Source organism: Rattus norvegicus, chromosome 6 (assembly GCF_036323735.1).
Source record: "Rattus norvegicus strain BN/NHsdMcwi chromosome 6, GRCr8, whole genome shotgun sequence".
NCBI classification, from domain to species: Eukaryota; Metazoa; Chordata; class Mammalia; order Rodentia; family Muridae; genus Rattus; species Rattus norvegicus.
Window position 1 is genome coordinate 47,670,745 of NC_086024.1, and position 26,752 is coordinate 47,697,496.

Below are 26,752 nucleotides of genomic sequence, written 5' to 3' on the forward strand. Positions count from 1 at the left end.
TGTGTTTAGCTCCTTAGTGTTTTTGAGGCTCTGGGGAAGGGCAGGGTGGTGGGAGAATGAGACCAATCATCTCTTGTTGGTGATAACACCACATACTACAGACAAGCCAGCTCCCTACATGTCAACTCTAGTTATTAACCCAGAGCACATGCTGACAGGGTGAGACATTTTCAAGGACATGTTTTCTTGTCATGTAGATCAGAATCAACTTTAGTCAGAACACGGAAAGTTAGGACTTATCCAAGATTAAGAAACAGATCAAACCTCAGAAATGAAATGGACCAGGCATAGGGAGGTATAGAGGTTAAAAGAGGTATCATTTATCAGTAAAATAAGATTTCCAAATTGGTGTACAGATGTATCTTTGAGAGAAACTCCAGAGAGAAACTGATATCAGAAAAGAATGAGGCACACACACACACACACACACACACACACACACACACAGAGAGAGAGAGAGAGAGAGAGAGAGAGAGAGAGAGAGAGAGAGAGAGAGAGAAGGGAGCAGAGAACCCCTTCCTTATATGGCCCTTCCTCACTCACGTTAGAAGGCCTAAAAAAACTTAGGATGCATCTCAAAGGGTTCTGACAAAAGCTCACCCCAAGAACACCAACAGCAGGGCTTTCTTCTGCTCTCATTATTGGTGAAGATTTTTTTTCCTTCCAGAAGACAAACATATTTTCATAAAGCTGTGGATCCTGTAAGAAACATTGCCATGGAGATGACTCCAGATACATGGTTTAAAGAGAAGGTGTCAATTAAAAGAGGTCATTCAAACGTGGGACATACACTGTGATTACACTGTGATTGAGAACTTGTCCATGGTGTCTCAGAACCAAAAGCTTACCCATTCATTCAGTGAGGAACCTGACACTTTGGGAGAATGGTAGCACCTGGCAAATTCTTGGCGATGCTGGTTTTTGATGGTGATGTCCATATTCACCAAGGCTACACAGTCTAAGATGAGATCTACTTGACTTCTGAAAGCCAAGTAGTTTCCATAGAGAGATAAGAATATTGGAATGAATATAGGACTAGGTTCATTCATTCATCCATCCATCCATTCACCGATCCATCCATCCATCCACCAATCCATCCATCCATCCATCCATCCATCCATCCATCCATCCATCCATCCATCTCACAAAGCTCTATTGAGAGCTTATTTTGTGCCTGTTCCTTTCAAGAGGATGGCAGCTCCCAGAAGTGTAAGCTTGGCATCTGCCTCTCAAAATGTGTATAGACCAGGAGCACAGGACTGTGGGAAGAGTGCTGTGTCATAGCACAGGTGAGCAGTGTACAGGTGAGCAGCAGGGTTGCTGATGTCGTGTGTTGGAATACAAGGCCTAGAATACAGAAAGGAGACCAGGAGGCAACAGCAAGACTCAGTAGGAGGTAGGCAGGACCACACGGTCCAGAGAAACAGTGTCTGCAAAGTCCTGGGAGACTGAAGTAGCCTGCTAAGCTCAGGATGGTTTCTACTCAGCCTCTTTCTTGCCTCTGAGTGTCTACAGTTTGCTTGGATTCTGGGCTGCTCTATTAGAAGCCCAGAGACTGGGTTATTTGTATATAAGCAATGTATGACTTACCATTATGGAGACTGGGAAATCCAAGGTTAGGGAGGCCACATCTAGTAAGCTTTGCTCATTACTTAGAAGATAGGGGGAGAGAAGGGGATCCAAATCACCATTTTGTTAGGACCTGACTTGCATAATAACAAGTTGATATACCGCCTAATGATAGAGGTGTTCTTCTGCTTGCTGGGGCAAAGACCTTGTGCCTAATTATTTCTTAGAGATCATAGCTCCTCACATCCAATCAGCCCCAAGCTTTAGGGAACACATTCAAACCAGAGCACACTCTGGACTTTGTGGTGGTTTTGCCTCTCTGCCCTTCTCTTGAATCTCCTGGGGGTCACGGAGCATGGATGGGACACGGAGGGATGGGAAGTTGTTCAGTTCCTGTAGAGGAAGTGGCTCCAGCCACACTCTTTTTTGAGAGCTCACAGAAAACACTTTCAAATTAAATTATTAATGATTATTAGACACAGAGACTTTCCATGTCAAGTAGAGTGAGGTGGCACTCATTTGAAGTAACCCAGGGAACCACCCATCTAAACGAATATTAGACCGAATGGGTCAAACACAACTAAGCTGGAAGCTGTGCCTTGAGGGAGCTATAGCTATTTCCTGGTCATCTGTCAGGGAGTTCCTGGGTGTGCGGAAGCAGCACTCCCTGATGTGCTTGGGCTCTCCCCTGCTGTGCTAGTCTGGGTACAGTCTAGAGTCTGAGAAGAGGGAACCTCTACTGAGCTGCCTCCATTAGACTGGCCTGCCTGTGGGGTATTTCTTTAATTACTTAATCATTTCAAAATAAATTTAATTTTAATTTAATTAAAATTAATCTATTTCAATAAGAGGATGAGCTTTGCCCATCCTGGGCAGTGCCATCCCTGGGAGCCATAGAGAGCCAGTCAGCAAGCAAGTCCCTGCTTCCGTTCTGACTTCTAGGTTGCTGCCTTGGTTTCTCCTGATGGATTATTATAAACTGTAAACTAGAATAAACCTTTTCCTTCCTGAGCTATTTTTGGCCACGGTGCCTGTCACAGCAACAGAGACCAAAGTGGGGCACACCCCCTCCCCCGGTGCTGTCGCCAGTTTAAACTGCTGCATCAGGGAAAGGTTTTCTGAGTAAAGCCAGACTTCAGCGTAGTGTGAAACACTCCAAATTAGTGTATTCCATGGTGATGCAGTGTTGTCCCCCTTTCCTGTCCCTGTCAAACAGGAACTATGTGTGGGTAATCAGAAGTGGAGGAGGCAATATTTTGGGGACTTTGTGGGGCAACGAGTGAAAAATAAAATGAGAGTCCTCATCTCTTCAATGGCCACACTTGTAGGTGCACATTCTGAAAGTGGACAGGCCTGCCCACTTTCAGCAACTTTCTCTTTGCTTAGTGTCTCCATCTGTGAATGCCAATTCAGCAAGACTGGATTTCAGTCATGTCTATATTTTCTTTGCTGCTGAAGGACACAGGGAGAGAAAAAATTTGGAGGAAAAAACAAAAACAAAAACACCCTAAAACCAACCAACCAATCGAGCAAAAAACCAGAAGAGAAATGGCTGTAGAAACCTCTAAGTTTGTTTTCCTTTCATGTCTTTATTACATTTGTTTGTTTTTAAATGCTAGCTACATTGGCTTCAGATTCCTCAGGGGTCTTCTATCTGAAGCAGGCCTAGGCTGAAGGATGCTCTTCTCAGTGGTGACCTCGAGGTGACCACTACGCCACGTTCTGGAGACCCTAGTGGCATTTCCTGGCAGAGCTGATGCACTACGTCCTCTTTCTCAACTCCTTCAGAAGCCACCATTGGGATATAGATGACTTTTGTCCTTTGGGCTTCACCTCGCTGGCTTCTATTTCAAGGGAGGAAAGTGGGGTGTGGTAGGTCCTATGTGGGAAGTTCTTTTGAGTCCCTGAGGGCAGTGAGCATGCCACTGGCTGAGTGTTTCCTGCTTTGCAGAGCATGCTAGCATGTTGAAAGAGTTTCACAAGGGCTCTGGCCCATTTCTCTGACGCTCCTTCTCATTTTCATTGCCTACTTTTGCTGAGAGCAGACGCCCATGTGAGGAACTGGGTGGGGTGGCGCGGACTTGTAATCTGACTACTAGGAAGCAAAGGCAGGAGGATTAGGAGTTCAAGGCCAGCCTTGCCTATAGCTTGAGCCTCATCTAGGCTCCATGAGACCCTACATCAAACAAGAGAGCCAAAAATCACCAGAGTTTATGTGATGTGGGTTGGGAAAAGTCAGAGGTAAACTAAGTCACTAAGTCTGGGGAGGGTGATGTTTGAAAAAGTAAGTCTTGGCATTCGAAACTTCCGAACTTCTTTTCCCATGGGATCTGTTTCCCCATCACAAGGTGCCTGCCTCACCCACCTAGAGCCTGGCAGAGTGATTTGTGCTAGGCTGTCCAGATGCCATTATCAACAGCTTCTATTCTCGCATACAGCCTGGATTGGACCACACTTTACCTGGTCCTCTACTACTGCCCACTCCTGATGCCTCTGCTCACAGATGTTCTGAAAAGCTGGAATTTTCTCTGAGTTTCTGCACACAGCGGTTGCTTTGCATCCTTAAAGGTACACCTTACTGCCGGTCCTGGGAGAAGGAGCATCCTATTAACTCCAAAGTCATCTGAGGTAAAGTGGCCAAAGCTTTAACCTTTGACTCAAACATGTACACATGCACATATACCTACATACACACATATACACACATACAAATAGATGTACTCATACACATACATACACATAGATGTATACACACATGTACACACACAATACATACATACATACATACATACATACATACATACATACATATATACACACATATACATGTATAGCAGTGATGGTTAACCTTGGTAGCCCATGTGACTGGATCAACTAAGAGACAAACTTCTGCAAGGGCTTTTATTGATCAGGCTATCTAAAGTGGATGATCCATCCTCAGTATGAGGGGTACCTTTCATTGCTAGCTTAGATAAAAAGAGATGCTCTGGGGAAAGTTCTGGGTTTGGCCTCATCCCTATGATATCCTGCTGGTGAGTTTATGTACCCTGTCACTGCTGCTGCTGCCACCAGTGCCACTGCAGGAGCAGCAGCTACATTTCTTCATTGATCTGAGAACCCAAATCCATGGCCTTCCAAGGTATGGTGAAGGCACAGGGCTCTCCAGGAATCTCCCCGGCCTTCAGCCCAGGTTGGGACAGCTGAGTCATCCAGTCCTGTGGACTGAGCAGCTACTGAATTCTTAGCTTCTTTTCCAGTGTGTAGACAGTTGCTGTTAAGACATACATAGGCCAATCTACAGTCTTATTTTGTCCCTATAGAGAATCCTAATGCATATGTGTGTATATACAATGTGGATGTGTACATGTACATATGTGTATGTGTGTACGCATGTGTATATATATGCACGTGCACTCGTTTTCTGTTTCCTCTTGATTTTTGACTGCAAGCTTAGAGTAGGAAGTACACTCTTCAACATCACAGTTTGTCCCCTCCCATAAAATTTTTTTTCTTTTGTTGTTGTTGTTGCTGTTGTACTTTTCGGTTTGAGATAGCATCTCAATTTGATGCTATCTCAATTGAGATAGCATCAGCCACTGTGTAGCTCTAGCTGGCCTTGAATGTACAAATATGCTTGCCTTTGCCTCCGGAATACTGGAATAAAAGCTAAAAGTAGCGTGTGCCATTGGCTAAAACTGCTTCTTCTAAAGAGCATGTTGAGGGATGTGACAACACTCTGGGTTTGGATGTATTTCAAAGGCCCTTTAGCCTGCTCTCATGCCCAGTCTGGCCAGGTCTCTAATTAGTCTGTGGGCTCGCAGGACCTACCTAGGTGACATAGCTATCCCTTATGCCTTTGGGATTCACCTGTCCTGTCTGCCATATGGAAAAAAATTCTTCCATATAATATTTATACCTGGATCCCCCAAGCCAGGAACCTCATTGAGATTGTCCCAGGGTCACCTGGTCTACTGACCTCTTAGGGACTCTGGAACCTGATTCATCTACGTGAACATACTCTGTGTCAAGGAAGAGTGGGCTTGTTACTTTAGATTGCTGTCTGTTGCAGCTTTATGGTGCCATTTCTCCACACTGTGTTAAAGAGGTCTCATCACCTAGCTCTCTGGGTGCCTTGGGTGGAAGAGCTCTTCAGTCTGTGTCTCCCCTGCTCCTTTTGCCATTCACTGCCCAGTGAACTTTCCCCGGGCAGTTCTTACTGCTGGCACTGACAGATTCCTAGTGGGTATTGGTTGCTTTTTCCCTGTGCTAATCCAGACTGATCTGTGGCAATTATGGTCCTTAATCACCAGAGCAATTGAAACGAAAGGCAAACTCTAAAGCCCAGTTCATGAGCCTGAGGAGGAAGTGAGTCTGGCAGGAAAATAAAGGGAAACCAGTAAGCAAAGTCTGGCCACTCCCCACAAGCCAACGTGTGGCATGTTCTAGGAAGTCCTGGGGAAATAAAACCTGAAGGGAAGGGAGAGGTGGCACGGAGATGTCCCCACTGCTGCTGGAATTGTTTATGCCTCATGATTGGCATTTGGTTAATTCATTGTTAACAGATACTGGTATCAGACTGAGTAAGGGGGAGGATGCTCTGGGAGGAGTACGAAACCATTGCTGGCTTAAGTGGACCATGACACGCATAGAAAGAACAGCAAGAAACTCTGTTTCAGCAGAGAAAGGAGGCGTATTTAATGTGGTTAATTTGCAAAGAGGAACAAAGAGGTCTAAAGACCTCCCCCCCACCATCTTTGGGGTCCTTATAATAAGGTTGGTATTTAAATAGAGCAAGAGGTATTCATCATTAACCAGTCCCTGTGAAGGTGATGGAATGAATCGAAGTCTCTTTCTCGGAGACAGGCTTCCCCGCTAGTTGGCACCAGGCACCAACCAATCCCTTTCCTTCTCCAGTATCAGACTCCTAAGGAAGTTCAGTTCCTCCAGGAACAGTAGTCTGATGGCTGAAGGGAAGGGCACAAGAGTTTCTCCTTAGAGTAGATTCCTTCCTGCTAGGTGGTTACACTTGCAGAACAACGAAACTGCATCTCAAAGTGACCCCTCTATCCTAAGGGGGCACCAGATGCTGCTCCAGATGTGCTGCCTGTAGGCTGTCTCCTCTCTTCAGGCCGGCTGCCAAAGGCACCTGGCCGGGCTACCTTGTCCAGCTCCCAAGACTTCCATCACGACTCCCCTCCTATGGTGGAAAGTTTGAAGTGCTGCTCACCTTGAAGGCTCTTTGGAGATTTCAGTTTCTCTGGAAGCATCTCCTAGTGCGGAGTACATAAACAGGTATGTCTTGCAGTTCTAAGAGGGTGAGAACTCCCTGTACTACTTGTATCCAAATAAGGAAAACAAGGCCTTGGATACATTTAAAAAAAAAAAAAAGGTACATTTCCAAGGGAACTTCTTTGCAACCTGTCTCTCTGCTCCTGTGGTTCTTTTTCTCCTCCCCATTAGATCATGCCGTTGTCAGTCTGCCGGACATTATGCGAGATTGCTGTCTCTCCCCGTCTGTGTCTCTCACTGGACTCCAAGTCTCCGGGGGTTCGGCTCTGCCTCTGAGTGCCAAGTCCAGCGCCTGGTACATAGTAAAGACTAATGAGAGGCAGCAGGTGGGAGGCCATGTGAGCTCCCCTGGGAACATCTCTAGCCTCCTCTCCCTGTTGCCACCAGACCCCCACTTCTCCCTGGGCCAATCAGCTGTGGCATCTCATCTCATGCTAATGAGGGGAGCAGGTGGCCCAGCCACATTCCTTGTCCCCTTTGTGATGCTTCTTGGTCCTCCCAGCCTCCCCTGCTCCAGACCCTCAGGATCACACATGATGTTAGGATGATATGGGCTTTGGCCATGATCAAAGCTGAGAACTGCAGCTGAGACCTGAACCAGCAGATAAATTAGCAAAGACTTATCTCAGCCAGTTGGGCCAGATTCTGCAAATGTGCAAAGCCAGAAGCCCATGCCACGGTTCTGAGGCAGAGCTGCATTAAAGAGCTATGCATCACACAGGGGGCTGTGGTGGTGCAGATGTAGGGGATTCTCTGAAGGGCTCCCAACATGGGGGGGGGTATGGGGTGGGGCAGCTGAGAGCCCTCCAACTTACTTCCATTCTTAACAAAAAATGAAGATGAGTTTATGAGAGAGAGAGCGAGCGTGTGAGCGAGCGAGAGCCCTGCATGTCTTTGTTACTCGTTTTCGATGTAAATATGACAGGCAAACTCATGAGGGCAATATTTTCAGTGGAAAAATGTATTTCTGTTGGACATAATGCAAGGACTTGTTTTCTCTCTCTCATGGAATTTTTACTTAACAATAGAGGGAAAAAGTTATTTTCATGCAGGCGGTTTTGGCTCCAGATATGGCTTTGACAAGTGTTTTCCCCAATGCCACCAGGACTGAAGAACACAGCTGCGGTGGAAATTTTAATGCTCTCCACATAACCCCAAACGCATCAAAGATCACAGAGTCACACGTTTAAACCGTGCTTTCTGTCGCCCCGATGGTGTTCGAGCCTTGCCATTTGAGAATCTCAGGGATCTTGTCTGAGAAACCTTGAACAATTTATAAGCCGCTGGACTTTCTGTCCTTTCATTTAGCATCAAGGTGACAAGTGAATTGGCTGCCTGCGTGGTGAGCTTCACGTCCTAGTCACTGTGAATTTTACTTTCCGTTCGTCTCATGCTAATGTTTGGGTTTTCAGAGCAGAGAGGAATTATTGAATATGAAACTCACATATCCCCCGTGTTACCTCGGTTGAAGTCACGGCACCTGTCACCTAGCGTTTGTCACCTAGCATTGCCTCTTTCCACCTCTCAGCTCACGACTGCTGGTTAGCCCAGTGACGTCACGCTAGTACACGTCATCAAAGTCAGGAGGCTGTGCTTTCCACTGTGCTTGGTGGCATCGCCAACTCGCCTGAGTGATGCTGATCCCCACAGGGCAGGGGTGTGGCTGTGTGGTCCATAGGTGAAGAGGCTCATGGACTGTTGGATCCCTTGTGGCTTTGCTGGGGACTTCCATAGGCCTGCAATTGGCAACGATTGAGTCAAAATGACTCGACTCTCTTATGACTATATTTTTTATAGAGCCTTCTCTTTATTCAAGTTTCAGACTAGTTTTCTCTCACTTCCTTCTCAATGACCTTATTTACTTCAAAAGGTGAAAGCGTTGCTCAATACAAAATTGGCTTACATGGTGAAGACTTTTTTTAGGCTACTTTCTCTTACCCTACTTTAATAAGACCTAGCAGGAAAGGCCAATGACAACACCCCAAAGTCCACTGTAGCCTGGATCTGCATTGTCCTTCAAGGGCTCCCATGGCAAAGGCTTGATGCTGTTGGGAGGTGGTGGAGTCTTTAAAAGGCGAGGCTTAGTGGGAGGCCTTAGATAATGGGATGTACCCCCAAAGGCCACACAGGCCCCTGATGATTACAGGAGTATGATCCCATTTTTTTTGTTGTTGTTATTGTTATTTTTAGAGATAAACACCTGTAAAGGCCTGTCTAGTCTGTAAAAATGATGTCCAGTCAGCAGAAAGAACACTGGTTCAGGGCCTGAAAGTATCAGTTGCCACAGAATATGTAGTTACTATTAAAAACAGAACTCTGGTGTTGGGAGGGCTAACTTGACTTGACGTGTTTCTGTGGATGTATACAAAGGGTGACACCAGGGGAGAGGAGCTCCTCTCTGGATCTCACTATCCACATCTCCAGCGGGCACAGTCTGTGGGTTGTCTCCTGCTTCAGGGCTTGTGCTTCTCCACAAAGTTTTGTTGATATTTGTGAAGAAGATGTAACGCCCCTTTGGTGTTGAAAAAAATAATCTAAATGAACATCGATAGCAGCAGCTCTGGGTCTCCCCAAGCGTAATCACTGTTTGGGGGTTGGCAAAGTTTGCAAAATAAATCTTAGTTGATGCCACAGGTACTGTTTATCTCGGGACACCCTGTGCTAGGGGAATTCTTGGTGCTGCAGTCCTGACTTCAGCAGACAAATTTCACAGCTTAGAACTGAAGAGTTTCCCAGAGATGCTGCAACCTTGTGTCCTCGTAGCAGGACAGAATCAGGAAGGCCGACAGTAAAAACCCTATGGAGGTTAGCACAGAACACACCCCACTGAACATCCCTGTAATGACGACAACCTGACTGGCAGCTGAGGATGAGTGGGGTTTAAAAATTTGGGGCTCCTTTGGCTCAGCGCTTCTCTGTGCCAGAGCACAGGTCATTTCAATTTCCTGTTCTATTGCACAGTTGTGGAGGGACATGTGTTTAATGGCCTGTTTTTACCCTAAGTGAACTCTAAGAAGAACTGTACCGATGGAATCTTTGATGGGATAGTTTGGAAATGGGAGCATGCAGGCCAAGAAGATGGCAAAGATAGATTCCTTTCCTGGAGAAGCTGTTTGCACGGGGATGAAACTGGGGACATCCAGCTCCTGAGCCTATGATTGGCTGTAGACGGTGCCTTCTTTCCCGGCTTTACAGAGCAGCATGAAGAAGCCTGTCCCTTGGGTACATGAACTAGTAGTGTCTTTGTAGCTCTGGCCTCAGCATGTGGCCAGGGTGAAAGCTTCTGTACTGGAATCCTGGAGAGCATACTGAAGGATTCTGAAGTCTGAAGGAGGACTTGTGGGAGGAGGAGAGAGGAGGAATATGGAGAAAGGGGTAGACGGAGAGGGAGAGGAAGAGGGGCAGCTGGAGAAGAAGAGGGAGAGGGCTGATGTTTACCAGTCTTTGCTTGGTGATTGAGGCACTGAAAGTTTTTCTGAGGTACCATGGCTTCTAAGGGGCTCCTGAGGTACCTGTTGGTCCTTCAGAGGAAAGTGGCCCCTAGGATAGTGCAGCATCACAACAAGACCATCGCACAGGCTCACCATGGCTTGCAGCTCTCACCATAGCACACACATAAGCCTTTCTCAAAGGAAGCACTTACTTGGTACTTCCATATTTAGGTCGTGAAACCAACTCAACGAGAGAGAGAGAGAGAGAGAGAGAGAGAGAGAGAGAGAGAGAGAGAGAGAGAGAGATTCTGATTTGCAAGTGTAGAGTTCTTGTAGAAAAAAGATCAAAAGATCAAGTGCCTAGGGCCCCTCTCTGGGGTTCTTCAGGATTTCATATATCTGTGTTTGCTAACTCAATGCATCTGTATTGGGCATCTGCTACAGGCTGCTGATAACAGAGACTGGGAGGAGAATGAGAGGCAGTGTTATTGGCATGAGTTTCTAATCTAGAAGAAAATCTAAGCTGCAGCCTCATGTAAGTCAATGGACAGTATTTTTCCTCCCAGGAGGTAATGGGAACCTCAGATCAGTTAAATTCAGTCTATATGATAGAGCTTACCCACGATTTTGTGTGTGGATTGAGTTAATGTGTTGCAGTTTGGAATAGCATCCATACCATGAGAGGTAATACCATAGATGCTGTAATTTATGTAATTTTCATAGCCTTGTAAAACGTGACTTTGATCAGGGTTTTACATGTAAGAAACCTGAGGCCCAGGGCAGAATGTTCTGCTTGCCTGTGACAGCCTGAGCCTTGTACTTTGAAGCATCTGCCTAGGAGCCTTTTTGGTGTAACGTCATCCTGGGAGAGTACACTCCAAGAAAGTACATCTGCATGCATCAGTGATGTGTTACCAGCCACTGTCTTCCTCAGTGTCTAATAGCCCCATTTAGGTACTGGCTACAATGTCACGACATCTGCCAGCACTGGGGACCCCCAACCTACTTTGTGAAGATCATTTTTTCTTCTATATTTTCCCTTCAGATCAGAAGAGTGCTGTTTTCTCTATTTAAAAGTTTAATCTATTTCCTTCCCCAAATACACATTGTAGCCTACTTTAAGCAATTATACCCTGGGCCATGAAAGTAAAAATCAAAGTCAGGGTGAGGAGAAGAGAAGCCACACCAACAGGCATGGCTTTAAGCCATCCTCCCTTCAGGTAGCAAGTACCCTCATCACTCCTGAGTATTGCTGTCCCCCTAGGTGTTGCCTTAAATCTTGATTGCCCTGAAGTCTGTTGGCCTTGGCCTTTTCACCTGTGAAAGGGAGACTGACAGGACTGCCCTCTTTACCAGGTGTGTAAGCACCAGATACTGGGGTGTATACAGTATTTATGACAGTTTCTGTTTTGTGGCTATGATGCCATGACCAAGGAATCAACTCTCTGTGTACCATATTTAAGTCCAGGCAGAATCTGGGCCCCGTGCATACCCGAGACTTCCCTCATACTCACCCTTGCAGCCCCAGCCTGGGACATGAAGAGACAGTGAACCAGTTGAGTTAAGTTGTAATGGTGACTTCCTTTCTTGCTAGCTTCCCCATCAATGTTTTGCCCCTTTGGAGCTTGCCTAGGGTGGAGAAGCCCTATGAAGCTTACCTTGTAACAGGGGTCATGATTGGTCTCTGTTAGATCCCAGATCATCTGGCTGATAGCTCTCTGAGAAATCAGGCTATGCCTACTCCTCAGTCTCTCTCTCTGGACAGAGCAGTTGAACTCTCTCTTCCCCTTATAGCTGCAAGCAAGACCTACTTCTCTCAACCCGAGGCAACCTTGAACTGGAACTCCTACCTAGTGTCATGACTACTGTAATGCATGGGAGGTATAGTAGGTCACATGGAATTGAACTTACCTTCCCCTTCAACAGAGGCCTACAAGAGCAAGTCATTGATTTTGTTCCCTTAAAGCTGAAGGCTCCTTCTGTCTCCTTCCTCAAGACCCCCTCATGTTGTCTGTGATACACTGCTAAATCTCCTAACCTTTATAACCAAACGGAGCTGATGTCTCCCTGTCCGGAATCACTGCCATGCTAGCTATGACAAACTGTCCCTATCTAATGCTCTCCTACTACAGAGCCCCTTTGTGGCTGCCCATCGCCACAAATGCTATAACTCTTCTAAGCTGGTTGTTTTGAAGAAGAATTTCATTTTAGCTTTGTTTGTACCACAGCAGGTAAGATCACCTATGAGTTAAAATAGGCCCCACCACTCTCCTACAAGGTCATGAAGTATCTTGCAGAAGGAAGTTGGGGAGGGAATAAGCGAATGACTCTCCTGAGACTTGACGAACCTCCAGCTCTGCTGGTTAAGCACCAAAGCCCTTCCGTTGCATCATGACCACACTTGTTTTAATTTACGTTTTTTGACACAGGGTTTCATGTACCCCAGGCTGTCCTTGACCTCTCTTCGTAGCCAAGGCTGACCTTAAACGTCCAGTCTTCTGCCTCTACTTCTTGAGTGCTAGAATCACAGGCAAGGGCCATGACACCTGTTTTACTTGCTGTGACATCAAGCCCAGAGATTCCTCTGTGAAAGGTGAGCACTGGCTGAGCAGCATCCCAGCCCTATTTCTTCTAATCTTAGTAACTACCAATTTACAAAGAAGGTTGAGTCTCAGATCCCACTTTTTTCCTGTGAATGCAGGAAGATTTGGCTGTGGATCCTTGGCTGGCAGTGAGGGTAGAAAGGGATCAAGTCACAAGCTTTAGGAAGACCCTACTTCTGTTTACAGCACAGGGGTGGCATCCCTTCCTTAGAGGAGGGTAGAAAATCACAATCCACGTAGGGGAAGCGGTTTCCTCATTCTGTGGTCCTGCTCTATCCCCAAGACCCTTTTTCTCTTGCATTTTCCTGTTCATCTCGTCCCGATCGTTGCATGTTAGGAGTTTTCTCACCCTCCAGAGTTTCTATCTGCACCTTCACAGAGTATTTGTTTGGATAGATTTAGGGCAGATAAAGATCTAAAAATAGCACGACTTCTTCTTTCCTGTAGACGAAGACCCAAGGGAAATTTAGTGAGTAGCATACGAGGCATAGCCACTGCGATGTGGCTCGCTTGCTTTTCTTTCTGTGGACCTCAAAGGAAACCTAGGTCCTTTTGTTTTTGAGACATGGTCTCCCCAAATAGTTCAGTCTGGTCTTGAATTTACAATCCTCCTGCTTTACCTTCCCATTCCAAATGCTGGGATTATAGCCTGTGCCCATTAGGCTGCTCTTTCATTTTTAAAAAATTACATTTATTTATTTATTTATTTATTTATTTATTTATCTATCTACATGTGTGTACGTGCACTAGTACATGAGTGCCATGGTAGGTGTGTGGAGGTGAGAAGACAATTTGTGGAAGATCCTCCTTTCCTTTTACCCTGTAATTCCTGGGGATGGAACTCAGGTCATTAGGCCTGGCAGCAGTTGCCTTTTCCCCATGGAGCTGTCTCACCAGCCCCTAAGGTCTTCCATGAAGAAGTAAGAAGAGGTAAAGGAGCTGTGAGCTTCTTGAGTGACCTGATGGGTCCTTGACTCTGCCTGTTGTATAGAGATGGAGGCCAGCTAGCAGTTGGGAAGGCTTCCGAGAGTACGCAAAGACCTCTGTGCCTAGTCTGTGTGAAACAGGTGAAGTGGTTAGTCAGAGCCCGTTGCTTTCAGTCAGTTTCACAATGGCTGCGCTCTGTGAGGGAACTTCCTCTACTAACCTGACTGTGGTTGCAGGTGGCACTGAGTGGCTGGAGAAGCTTGAGTCACAGCTCACCACTGTGGGCCCTTCCAATAACCACCAGGGCCGTCTGGAAGTGCAACTCCAGGTCTGGTGGAAGTGAAAGCTGCCTTAGGAACCACCCAGGTCTATTTTGAGGGTTCCGCCTGAGCTCACCCCTCACCTATCTGAAGGGCTGGCTTGATGCGGTTTCCTTTCTACCTTTCTTTATAGAAATCGGCAAAGGCTTCCTCACGGCCTCACCATTTGGTCCTCAGAAGCTCTGTGGACAATGGGACCCTTCATTGCTTTCCAGAACTATTATTTTGCTTCAGGTCTTATGGTCACTGCTAGAATGAATGTCCCTGAGTCCTGGTCTTATTGCCTGAGTCTCAGGCTCTTGGGATTTTGACCTGATAAGATCTAGTTCCTGGGTCAACTCTTCCCAGCTTACCAGAGCTCCACGGTACTTTCTGCCCCCTCTTGTCTCCTCTGTCCTTCAGGAAGGGCAAGGCTATAGCTGAAGCAGCTGGAAGGTGATTGGAATATTTAACCGTGGCTTCTATTTCTGGTTTTTTTTTTTTTTTTTTGACTTTTCTTGCCTGAGGTACAGTGAGAATCTAATACAAAATTTGATTAGAGGAAAACTAGTGTAACCGGTTCAGCCTCTTGAGATAAAAATGTGGTAATATTACTTTTATATTTCTAATAAACGTATTCCACTCACATATGCCCTTGCAGAAGACTCTCTTGAAGGTCTTTCATGATATGAACGCTCACTCGTGGAGGGGAGTTGGGCGCTCAACATGAAGTGGATACTAAGCCGTAAGAGGAGAGTGGCTCAGTGCCTCCTGATGCAGTTGTCTTTCCCTCCTGCTGGGTGGCCCTCTTGGAGGTAGATGGTCCTGCATAGCTCCACAGTGGCCCATGCACTAGGTGGCTGAGATCTCATGTTCTCTATTCCTGCAGAGACAAAGGTGATGACTACACAAAGGTATGGTTCTCTCAGATCTTGAGTTTTACCTGAAATAGGGCTCAGTATTGGGGCTCTATTCAGGGGAGGTACCTGGATAAACTACACTTACAGCAGCCCAGCCTGGGGATGTGTGAGAGCCACCACAGTGGGCTTTAGGCTTTGGATTGAGCTCACATTGACACCTGGCTCTCAGTGACTCTCTGGTGTCTTCCTCTTTGGAACCCATGGGGTTTTCTCTCACAGGCCATGAGGCTGGGCTTCTGGTCCTTCTGACTGACCTTAATTTTCAATGTCTGCATCTGTCTTTCCCCCTGATTTTTTTCAGTACCACTTTTTCACACCATGGGGAGAGGCTGTTTGCTTCTGTTCAATATAAAATATTCACTGGGTTTGGGCGGGCCCCTCCAGGGAATCTTCCCGGAGTGAAGAAGGGATGTTTGAAATGATGGTGTCTACCTACCCTGACAAAGTGTAGTACCCTGTGACTGTGGTGGGGCTGGGGGTGGGGCAGGTGGCAAACAGTGTTTGGCATTCAGTTCTGGGAAATTCAGAGCCCATAGACTGACATTTGCATGCCGCATTGGCCTTGCTCTGTCTTCAGACCATTCAAGGCCAAAAGACTTTCAGTCTTCACTGGCCGGCAAGTTGACTTATGTCTCTGAAATTCCAAAGTTGGTTACTGGGATTGAAGTTGTTCCTTTCCCAAATGACTCAAAATTTGAAGGAATATTGAAAAATTGTATTTGAAATTTAATATTAAAGACTGACATACTTAGATTAAAGGGTAGGTTTTTGAAAAGATTAAAGTCATGGTTCATATAAACACAAATGGATATCTAAAAATAAAAATGAAGCTTTAGTTCAGCTCATTAATCAAAGAACCAGTAGGATGCTACAACTAATTTAAAAAAGAATCCAACACATGTGCACGCACGCACGCACACACACACACACACACACACACACACACACACAGAGAGAGAGAGAGAGAGAGAGAGAGAGAGAGAGAGAGAGAGAGAGTCAGAATCATTATAGGGAATTTACAAATAGTGGTGGACTGCTCAAACAGCCATAGAACATGACCCTAAACATAACCTGCATGTCTATGGACGTGAATCAGGTATTTTTAAATATAAAAACAAATTTTCTATAACTTACAGGTGTAAAATGATCCAAACGAAAGGAAAGTGAGCCATAACTTGGAGCACTCTGCAAGACAAAGGATTAGTGTCTGTTCAGTTTTTGTCTATTCCAGAGTCTGACATGATTTTCATAGGTACACACTTGCTTCTGTGTCCACACAAGGGATGATGGACTCCTGGAGACACTTACACAGATTCACAGACATTTGCTTCAGGTTATTCTTAGAGCCACACTGTGCTCTGTTCCTCCTTTTTTTTTTTTTTTTTTTTTTAATGTACGGTGTGATGCAGAAAGCCCGGACCTGAGAACAGGGCTGTGTTCTCAGTGCGTGACTGACTTGTGATGCTTTTGCCAGAGCACCTCCGGTCTGAACTTCAGTTCTCTCTGAAAAGATGTAGATGGTATTTTAGAGACCTCACCGTGTCTCTGTGTCATGGGATAAAGGAGACCTCTCCTTCTGACTGCTAAGAAGCTTCATGTTTACAAATCCTTCTTTCACTTTAGCACATGTGGGGGTCTACACTGCTCTGCAAAGCTTCACCGCACACAGACCTTTACTGGCTCCATCATCTGTTCAGCACCATCATCCAGAGCCCTGTGCTCATAAGTTTTCTTCTTTCACATCAGCTGTCGCCCCAGCACTTCTTAGTTTTACTTCCAATGGGCCCATCCAGCTCAGCATCTTCAGAGTTTCCAGCTTCACTACTGTGAGCCAAGTCGTGGCAGATCTTTCCTGGTTCACTCTCAGCATCTCTTGAGCTCATGTAGTCTCTCTACATCAGGTCTGGCCCTCTAAACTTTCTGCAGAAATATTCAAGGTGTCCTTCTAAAATAGGCAGTTCAGAGTGTAATATCCTTTGACTTAAAATCTTTAGTGGGTTTGTACTGCAACAATAAAAACTCAGCATCCCTCCTGTGCCCCGAAATGCTGTGTGACGTGTGTTGTGTGTGGTTTCCCTCTCCAACTCTGTGCCTTCCAGCTGGAGTGCTCCCTGATTCCAAGCCCTGATGCTTTTCTGTTCCTGAGGGGCCATGCTCATTCCTGCTGCAGGGACACTGATCTTCTTATATTCTCAGCCTAGGGTGCTTTTTCTGGAGACTCAGGTCTTACCTCAAATGTCACCTTTTGAGCAGCCTCCTTTGACCTCTGTTGTAAGTATATCATGCTTCCTCTCACCGTCTTGGCTGCCTCTCTTTCTGTTTATTTCTCACACCTTAGCCCATTCTCTTCTCCACCTTTGGCCTCTTACCTGCTTTCCCTGTTTTCTTTCCTTCTCTTATTTAGCAGACAACACCACACATTCATACCTCTATGGCTTGCCTACTGTTGCCTTTAACTGAGATAATTTTATATGCCCCATTTTTTTTCTTTTTTTTTCGGAGCTGGGGACCGAACCCAGGGCCTTGCGCTTGCTAGGCAAGTGCTCTACCACTGAGCTAAATCCCCAACCCCTTATATGCCCCATTTTTGATGTCAAAGTCGGCGGACACACTTGTTCACATTTATTTATCTCTAAGAAGCTGTGCTCATCCAGCCAAGATAAATCGACGTCAGCTAGTTCATAGCTCTGGTTACATGTATCTGCAAACCCATGGCTCCTAGTAGAGGCAGAGGATCCCTTTTGCTGTGCTAGATGCATTCTTTGTTCTTATCCTTAAATCAAGACACCCCAACACCAGTCTTTTCTGAGATTAGAGAAACAAAGTGAGGTGTTTTTTTCCTGTGTAAGAACAGAATGTAATACACCTTGTGATTGCTTCCATGTGACCTATTTCCCTTTGTTCATATCCACTCTGACACATTTTCTTCTATAGCTTTTTTATCTTCTCCCCTAGGAAGATAAAACAGCCCTTCATGATACATATTAATTTTAGAATCATTAAGTAATTAGAAAAACCAGGTGCGATAAATATAGAAGTCATTAAAAAGTTCATAGAATAGTTTGACTTTAGAAGGACTTTGTGCTTAAAATGTGCCGTGAAAAATTGACTGGATCCAGATGATGGAAAAGGAAAATGCACGATAGGGAAGGAGGGCTGTGTGAATGGGAAAAGTCGCCCTTGCATAGCTAGCACAGACCCTGGCTCAATTTCCACTGGACGGTGTTATGTTTTAGGTGTAAAATGTCCCCCATGGGCTTGGTTAGCTTGGTTCCCTGCTGCTACTGTTTTGACAGGGTATGGATCCTGTGGGAAGTGGAGCCTAGCTGGAGGAAGTGGGAGACGGGACTTGAGGTTTATAGTTCAGCCTCACTTCCTGTTCTGCTGTGCTTCCTTGTCTGTCGATATACAATGAGCATCCTCAGCTCCTGCTGCCATGCCTTCTCCACTGTGATGGACTGTGTTCTCAAACAACGAGAGTTCAAGATGGCTTTGGCAGCTGACAGATTTCTCTTTAAGAATGCACTGGAAGCCGGGGCCAAGGTAGGACCACACCAGCAATGTCATGTGGGAAGTGATAGAGCCCAAACCACTGGAAATGATTTAAGCTAATGATCACAGTCAACCTCAAATCTGAATGGATCCTTAGGTGTGTACTGCCTGCGTCCGGCTACCCTTGTGCTCTGTCTTGATCATTCTCAAATCTACAGGACCAATCTTGAACTTGCAGGAGAGAAGTGTAGAGCCACTGGCTGTGTAGTGAAAGGCCGCCTTCCTTTCAATCAAAGTTCACAGAGACCAGGTTTTGTTTTCCTGCTCATACAGACTAGAAGCTTCAGTCAAAGGAGATAATTCCAAGGAACATGTAGTGCTTTTATATGGATTGGATTATGTATTTTTTTAAAGATTTATTTATTTATTTTATGTGAGTGCATTGTCGCTGTCTTTAGACATAGCAGAAGAGGGCATCAGATCTCATTACAGATGGTTGTAAGCCACCATGTGGTTGCTGGGAATTGAACTCAGGACCTCTGGAACAGTTAATGTTTTGTTTTGTTTTTTGTTTTTTTTTTTCCGGAGCTGGGGACCAAACCCAGGGCCTTGAGCTTGCTAGGCAAGTGCTCTACCACTGAGCTAAATCCCCAACCCCCAGTTAATGTTCTTAACCACTGAGCCATCTCTCCAGCCCCTGGACTATGTTAAATAATGCACAAGACATGCCTGGCACAAATGAAGTAGAATGCCAAGGCTCTGACAGTGACCAGGTGCAAGTGATGATCTTATATTGTTATCTGTTTCTCATTTTCTTAGCAAATACTGTACTTATTCATTAGAAAATTAAAAAAAAACATTATTAACTGGCATCTACTGGTAACCAGGGACTTCTCCAGTCAGGATTATAAATTAAAAAGTTTGTGCAACCATGCCCTCCCCTGCCACATCCGTAAAGGGCTGTGGTGCCCTGAAGGATGGTGAGGGTGCAGAGTAACCAGGTTTAGTGTGGGCTATAGCATATAGAACCTGAGGGCAGGGAAGGGGAGATTACCAATGCTTATTTAGTTTGCATCTGTATCATTTGTTTACAAGGAGCAATGTTTCTTTGTAAGCTAAAACCTTAATAAAAATAAACAGAAGCCTCACGAAAGTTCTGAGAGCTCCAGCCTTAGACACCTGGCGAATTCTCCCTATGTCTGACTCAAAACTGGGATGTGGTCTTGTGGAGAAAAGCATTCCCTAATGGATATTGTTTTTGAATATAGACCTTTCAGAAGAACGTATCTGCGGGGCTAGAAAGGAAATAAATCATGACCCCTCTGTCCTTTAGTTGGAAAAACAAGGTGTTCCTTAAAGATTCCAGGTGGTTTGCCTCAGAGGACACAGCTCTATAGGGCTAGGTAAAGATCCTTCCTTTCCTCTTTCTCTCCTTCTATCTTTCCCTCTCTTCCTTTCCTTCCTCCCCAGAGCCTTGAGCATTGCTAAGGCACTTGCTCTGCGATGAGCTCCACCCATCCTCTTGGTCTGACCTTGAGCTTCTATAGAATGAACAGCATCAACACTCAACACTAAATTTTCAAGAAACGTATCTTCCACGTACTTTTGAGGAATGCAACTAGTTCACATCCACACACAACATCTGGGCCTCAGTCAGTCACAGTGGCTAACTGGATCATGCTTCACACTAAGGCCAGCCAAGAGCTTGGACCAATGGAGCCATCTCCACAATCCACTCTCTTTCCTGAACAGGTTTTCCACCTCCAAATATGGTCTGCCCAAGTCACTGATCTACCACTCTTGTCTATGTATGCCCTGATTCTTAATTCTTGTTTCATAGAGTTTAAGTCCTTTAAATTGAATTCATGTGTAGTTTTTACTAAAACCATTCCAAAATGACCATTAATGGCAAGTGATGTGTGCTGCTGTATATGTTAGGAGTCAAATGTCCATGTGTGAGGTGCTAGGGTAGGCTCCTTTGTAAGCAGCTGCACTTTTGGAAAGATCGTAAACCTTCAAACCTACGTTCAGGGACATGCTGTCCTTAATTTAGGCTTTGGTACATGGCATTGTCCTTTCTCTTGAAGGCCTCTTCTTTTTAGGATGTGGCCTTTGCGGGTTGACCTACATCTTAGCCCTCACAAACACAAGCTGCTTCTAGATACCCTCTGCTTGGTTTCTGGAGTTCTATGCAGCTGACATGGGAAATGTGTGACCTTGAGCTCCTCTCTCACAATTCCCTACGGAGTACTTCACAGGAAGGACCTTGGCTATTAGCCAGCCTCCTCTACATAGTGACAGAACCTGCTTGCTATTCTGTGCCCCTGGCCTCTGATTCCATGTATGGCTGGGGTGAGTCCATTACTGGTTATAGGGGAGGGTCACAAATGACACATCTATATTCCCCCAGGCAACAAAGTATGTAGGGAGTGAAGCCAAAGATTCCAATTTGACACTTCTTAATCTACGAAATAAAAACAAGCCAGAACACAACTCACATGCTTGCAAGGAAGTGGGTGGGAAGTCCCCATGGGAATGGATGGGAAGGACTGCGGAAGACAGCTATGCTGCCTTCTATGGCAGGAAGTCACCTCACATCATTTATGAAAGGTAAGTGCTGGTCCAGTTGTTCTCAAGCCTGAAGTATCATGCTGTCGGTAATTTATAGCAAAGAGACTGGCTATAAATCAGTCTCCTTTGTTTTGAGGAGTGGTTTCCAAGCAGCAGATTAATTTTCATACAACAGGAGTGAGGGCAAAATTGCAGTGTGTCATAATGTACGCAATACCACAGAATTAGATTTCAAATTTGAACAAAGGGTTTTCACTGACAGCTTGCCCACCACTTCACCATGAGGGCCCTTGTGTGGAGCTCTTTGTGAGGCAGAGATAAGAGTGGGTGGCTGGATTGTGAGGTCAGTGGGGAGGCTGGCTGAAAGGCCCAGGGTGAAGGGTCTCCATGCTGGGAATCGAGGAATTAATGATGTCATTGTGACTAGATGCCCAGAGCTCAGTGAGTCCAAAATCTTTATTTGTCATTGTAGTTCCTATCATATTTTGTCTTTGGAGCATTGGACTTTCAGTGTAGCATACATGGAGAAAGGACAGAACTTGGGTATGAGGGAAGAGCTGTCTCAGACACACTGGGGACACTGGAGTTTCTAACATAAGTTGCAGTTGTTCACTGATGATGTCTATGTCTCAGTCACCCAAAGCTGTTTCATGTGTGTCAACCTGTGTAGGTCAAGACATTGGCGTCCTTCTGAGCACAGAGTGAAGATCTGTGGTCCTCTTATTTCTTTCTTCTTGACTCCTGGCATTTTGGTGACAAGCAGTTTCAGATTGCACTTGTCAAATCAGGAAACAAGGGAAACTTGGAAGGGAAAATCAAAACAGTAAGTTTCCTTAAAGCCCTGTTCTCCATGATTAAATTTTGCTCCATCTTGTCAACTTGATGGGACTCAGATTTCATAGATGTTACAGCTTGCATATGCTCGGCCCAGGGAGTGGCACTAATAGAAGATGTGGCCCTGTTGGAGTAGGTGTGCCCTTGTTGAAGTAGGCAGTCAGTGTGGGTGTGGCTTTAAGACCCTCGTCATAGCTTTCTAGAAGCCAGTATTCTTCTAGCAGCCTCCAGATGAAGATGTAGAACTCTCAGCTCCTCCTGCACTATGCTTGCCTCGATGCTGCCATGCTCCCACCTTGATGATACTGGACTGAACCTCTGAACCTGTAAGCCAGCCCTAATGAAATGTTGTCCTTTATAAGACTTGCCTTGGTCATGGTGTCTGTTCACAGCAATAAAACCCTAACTAAGGCAATAGGAAGCAAACCCTGGTTCATCTAGATTAAGTTAACTGAGTTAGTAAGACCCACCTTAGATATACGTGGTACTAATTCATGGGCTGGGGTCCTGGACTAAATAGAAAGGAGAAGCTAGCCGAGCTCTGGCCTTCACCACTCTGCTTCCTGATTGCAGATGAGATGTGAGCAGCTGCTACAAGATCTTGCTGCTATGCCTCAAAGATACTTTCAGTATCTCTCTTCTTTCAGTTGCTTTCTTGAATATCTTAATCACACTGACAGGGAAAGTCAACTAATACTTTTTTTTACTTAAGCCTTTTATTAAAAAAAAACCCACTAACATAAAAGAATATGATGCTAAGGGTTTTGCGTGCTTCTCCTGCCTCTGGTTCCGAAAGGGTAAGGACTTCAGGAATGTGCTTAGCACAGAGTAGAAGGGAAGGGACAAAAGGCCTTGAGCCAGGGACAGAGGGAGGTGAAGTAGGGTGATGGTTCAGGCAGATGCCTCCTTTCTGTGAGTGCAGACTCACAGTCCACAGGTCACAGAGGCTTCTTTTGGGAATGGTTTCCCAGTGGGGCAGCACATCGCTACCATTTGCATATGTGACTTCTCATCAGTACTCATCAGGGTTTCAGGTTGAACTTAAAAGAATCTGGTCTTGAGGGGACAGAAGGGGATTCCTCACAGGGAGTTGACAGTAAACCTCAGGGCCAGGGGCCAGGAGAGTCATCTGTATGCACTGCTGCAGATTTGGGTGTTTTGGAAAATTTCCATCCCCTTCCCCCTCTAGTTCTTTAAATGAATGCAAATGTTCTGATTCTAGTAGAACCACGGAGCACGCTAGGACCGCAGATACCTCCCAACTGGTGACACGTACTGGGTCTGTAGGTTTTTGCTGACAGAACCCAGACTGTGAATGAGGTGGAGATGGTGCTAAGTAGATTTGGGGGTTGATCAACACTGCACACATCCCAGAGGAGATCCAGGCTGGGCTGCACTCAGAGAATGCTGGAGACCTTTGGAGCTGCTCATTTGTGTTTTTATTAGTTGCTTGGAAGTGCTTGATGTGATGGGGCAATGTAATGGCACTCTGAGTGACATGAGGTACCCTCGTGGGAGAGAAACTCTAGTGACAATTTTCAGGGCTGGAGAAGATCGTCCAGGTCTGGGCCTTGCACCAGCTAACCTGGGAACTGGGCGGAGGAAGGAGGGAATGGGGATAACTTCTAAGCAGAGGGCATGACCCGCTTTAGACTGACTTGTCCCTTTGTCAAGGAAGTGGGAGAAAGTGTTAGCCTTACATAGATAGACTGTAGAGAAAATGTCTGTGTGAGACTCACTTTCTAAAATGTAAATAAGATGCAAATTAACCTGTTTGATTTACTGACTTCAAAAGTCAATTAGTGGCACCCTGGGGGAGGCCCTGGGCTGTGAGTTGAGTGGAAGAATGAACTCTGACCCCCTTGTAGTGTAACTCCATTGTGAGCATCATCACCTGGCACAGAGAGGAAGCTAAATTTGTGTTTGTGGAAGAGTCATTACATCTCAGGCTTTTCTCTTTGATCTCATTTAACACTGAGCAGTTAGTAGGATTAGAATGATGTGACTACTTTATAATTAAATGGGAGGGGGACAGAGAGTGAAAGTGACCAAGATTCATTACATAGGTAAATGAAACTATCAAAGAACAAAAATAGCATCACTGAGAGAGCTGCTGTCCGTGTACACAGGGCTCTGGGTTTCCCTTTGCTGTGAGTGCTTTTTATGAAGTGCTGACCACTTTTTAATGAGTGCAGACTCAAGAGAAGAAAGCTGGGCTTTTCATGTTGGAGAATGAGTGAATACCTTGGGCTTGAGCCTGAAGCAGAGACAATCCCTTGTGTCAAATCCAGACATAGACACAGGTGTCTTGCCTTAGCGTCTTCTTACTTTACTATATTAAGAAAGCACAAGTGGGACACCGGGAGGCACAAGTTGAGCAGAGGCAGCTTAGTTGGGCACAGCTATGGTGAAACGCACAATAAACGCATGTGGACAGATGTGTTAATGACCCAAATGGAGCTTATATTTCATGGCATACTGGGGAACCACATGACTAGTCCTTTGTCCAAGGACATTTGGGATCGAGTACAGCTGATAGAGTGATAGCCTACAGGATGCATGAAGCCCTGGGTCAAATGTCCCATATCACATAAACCATGAGTGGTGATACATACCTGACATTCCAGGACTGGGGAAATAGAACAGAAGGGTCCAGTCTAAGGTCATCCTTGACTACATAGCTAATCAAAGCCTGCCTATCTAAAAAAAAATTTAAAAATGAGTGTTGACATATGAAGTGCCTTGCCATGATATATAAAGATTATAATTTGATTTTTTCCCTTTTGATATCCAGGTTGGAAAAGTCTCAACAGTTACACTTTCGCGTCGCTTACCGTGAAGAACCACTTGGTGTTCTCTAAGAATGGGTTTGATTACGCTGCCCACAGCTTTACAAGGTGGGTCATGATGGTCTGCTGTGTTGAGTGAGCACCAGGCAACAGGAGGAGGCTAAGGAATCTGTGTTCCCACCTAGTCAGTGTCAGCTGAGCATGGCCTCCTGGGAGTCTGGTCATTGTAGACAAGGGCTGTGTTCTAACCATTATCCTGCCCTGTCTCTATGCTGTAGTCAGCAACCAGCTATCCTTCCCCAACTGCTTTGAGAAAGCTTCCTCTGTCCCCCTCTTCCTCCTCCCCTTCATCTCCCCTCTTTCCCCCTTCCTTCTTGCCTCTTCCTCCTCTCCCTCCTCCTCCTCCTCCATTTTTTTCTCCTTTCCTTCCTAGTCTTATTTCTGTTACCTAGCTAATCTTGGCAGTAATAGAGTCTGCTCTGCGGTGTGGCCAGTCTACTAGGGGTCACATCATTAAAGAAGATTGACTCTCTCCCTTTTAGTGGCTAACAAATGCTAACAGCTTCTCAGTGGCCCCTGTCTATGTTGTTGTTTGGTCTGGCTGTAGCCTGTGAGGTTTTTGTGTATGCTGTTACTTGATGTATACACTTTGTGTATGCACTTGGTGTTTTCTTGATGTTGTTGACTATTTCTGGCTCTTGTAATCTTTCTGCCCTGTCTTCCACAAAGATCCCTGAGCCGTGTGGAGAAGAAACACACAGACACACAGACACAGACACAGACACAGACACAGACACAGACACAGACACAGACACAGACACACACACACACACACACACACACACACACACACCCCTCCATTTATGGCTGGTCACTCTGTGGTCTCTTTTTTCTAGGTGTTGACCAGCTGGAGATTTCTGTGTTAACTGCCAGGAGCTGCAAGGAGAAGCTTCTCTTTGAAAGATGCTCTGATCTTTGAGTCAGTAGGAGCCATTTTAATACTACGTCCATTTATCAGACTGATAGAATTAGGGTATCCCCGGGAGTCTATGACTCATCTAGCCACAGGTCCTTGGCCTTTTTAGCAGTGCCAGGTCATGGAGTAGTGTTTGGATCCAAGCAGGAAAAGGTTGTTTATTCACATAATATTCACGCCACTATTGTGTCGGTGGGTATACCTTGTCAGACCAGGTATTGCTGTAACTTGTAGAGTTCACAGATAGGTGAAAAGTATTTTTCTCTTCTAGCACCATGCACAGTACCACTCAGCACTGCTCTTCTCCCCTCCGATGCCCACTTCTTTTCTTTCCATTCTTCAGTTTTAGAGTGGATGAGGTCTCACTATGTAGTACAAGCTGGTTATGAGCTCACTACAGTGGACTCACTCTGTGTGCTGCTTACATTTATCTCAACTTGACACCAACTATAGTCGTCCGAGAGGAGGGAACCTCAATTAAGAAAGCACCTCCATAAGATCCAGCTGTGGGGCACTTTCTTAATTGGTGATTGATGTGGGAGGGCCCAGACTATTGTGGGTGGGACTATCCTTTTGCTAGTGGTCCTGGGTTCTGTAAGAAAGCAGGTTGAGTAAGCCATGGGGAATAAGCCAGTAAGCAGCACCCTTCCATGGCTTCTGCATCAGCTCCCGTCCTGATTGAGTCCTGTCCTGGCTTTCTTCAGTGATGGATTTCAATGTGGAAGTGTAAGCCAAATAAACCCTTTCCTCCTGAACTTGATTTTTGGTTGTGGTATTTCATTGCAGCAATAGAAACCCTAATTAATACCCTATGTCCCTATGTAGCCCAGATTGTCTAGAAAGTGATAATCCTTCTGCTTCTGCCTCCCAAGTGCTAGGATGCCAGACATACGTATAGCACCATGCTGGGTTGTTTTAATTTAGGTTTCACTGTATTTATTTATTTGTTTGTTTATTATTTACTTATTTATTTACTGTGGGCCAAATGCATGCTGTCAGACACATATGGAGGTCAAAGGCTAACTTGCGGGAGTTTGTCCTCTCTTTCCAAC

At 45.5% G+C, this 26,752-nt stretch overlaps 2 long non-coding RNA genes across 5 annotated transcripts; one reads left to right on the plus strand and one right to left on the minus strand.

Moving 5' to 3' along the window:
* The first annotated feature begins 3,542 nt into the window (after positions 1–3,542).
* LOC102554202 (uncharacterized) lies at positions 3,543–26,455 on the plus strand. 4 transcript variants are annotated; one of them, XR_005505828.2, is made up of 5 exons: positions 3,543–3,622; positions 4,008–4,197; positions 21,772–21,924; positions 24,730–24,832; positions 25,621–26,455. It is a non-coding gene; the product is annotated as an uncharacterized LOC102554202 (long non-coding RNA). The 4 variants fall into 4 exon arrangements; XR_005505829.2 differs by lacking the exon at positions 21,772–21,924; XR_592977.4 differs by lacking the exons at positions 3,543–3,622; positions 4,008–4,197 and adding an exon at positions 15,536–18,581.
* On the minus strand, positions 6,240–12,128 carry LOC134479351 (uncharacterized). The gene is made up of 2 exons (XR_010052550.1): positions 11,948–12,128; positions 6,240–7,150 (listed from the first exon to the last, which is right to left on the minus strand). It is a non-coding gene; the product is annotated as an uncharacterized LOC134479351 (long non-coding RNA).
* Positions 26,456–26,752: the final 297 nt, after the last annotated feature.